We start from the raw sequence: 630 nt of genomic DNA, 5'->3' as shown, positions 1-630 counted from the left end.
GGTTTCCCAACAGTCTTGAAGGAGTTCCCAGAGATGCTCAGCACTTGTTGGCCCTATTGCCTTCACTCTGCGGTCAAGCTGACCCCAAACCATCTTGATTGGGTACAGGTCCGGTGACTGTGGAGTTGCAGCACTCCATCACTCTCCTTCTTGGTCAAATACCTTACACAGCCTGGAAGTGTGTTTGGGGTCAATGTCCTAAAATAAATGATGGTCCAACTAAACACAAACCGGATGGGATGTTGCATGTTGTTGAAGGATGTTGTGGTAGCCAAGCCAGTTCAGTATGCGTTCAATTTTGAATAATTCCCCAACAGTGTTACCAGCAAAGCACCCCCAAACCATTACACCTCCACCTCCAAGCTTCACTGTGGGAACCAGGCATGTAGAATCCATCCGGTCACCCTTTCATTGTCGCACAAAGACAAGGCGGTTGGAATCAAAGATCTCAAACTTGGACTCATCAGACCAAAACCCAGATTTCCACTGGTAATCCTTGTGTTTCTCGGCCCAAACAAATCTCTTCTGCTTGCTGCCTCTCCTTAGCAGTTGTTTCCTAGCTGCTATTTGACCATGAAAGCCTGATTTGCACAGTCTCCTCTCAACAGTTGTTCTAGAGATGTGTCTGCT

The 630-nt window shown here is 47.3% G+C and overlaps 1 protein-coding gene across 4 annotated transcripts in view; it reads right to left on the bottom strand.

The window, feature by feature from the left end:
* The window catches only part of dmpk (DM1 protein kinase), a 44417-nt gene that overhangs the window by 17199 nt on the left and 26588 nt on the right, over positions 1–630 (bottom strand). The window lies entirely within an intron of this gene.

This window comes from Etheostoma spectabile, unplaced genomic scaffold (genome assembly GCF_008692095.1).
Source record: "Etheostoma spectabile isolate EspeVRDwgs_2016 unplaced genomic scaffold, UIUC_Espe_1.0 scaffold512, whole genome shotgun sequence".
Taxonomy (NCBI): Eukaryota; Metazoa; Chordata; class Actinopteri; order Perciformes; family Percidae; genus Etheostoma; species Etheostoma spectabile.
The sequence above is the reverse complement of the archived record's forward strand: the minus strand, read 5'-3'. Positions and strand labels throughout refer to the sequence as shown.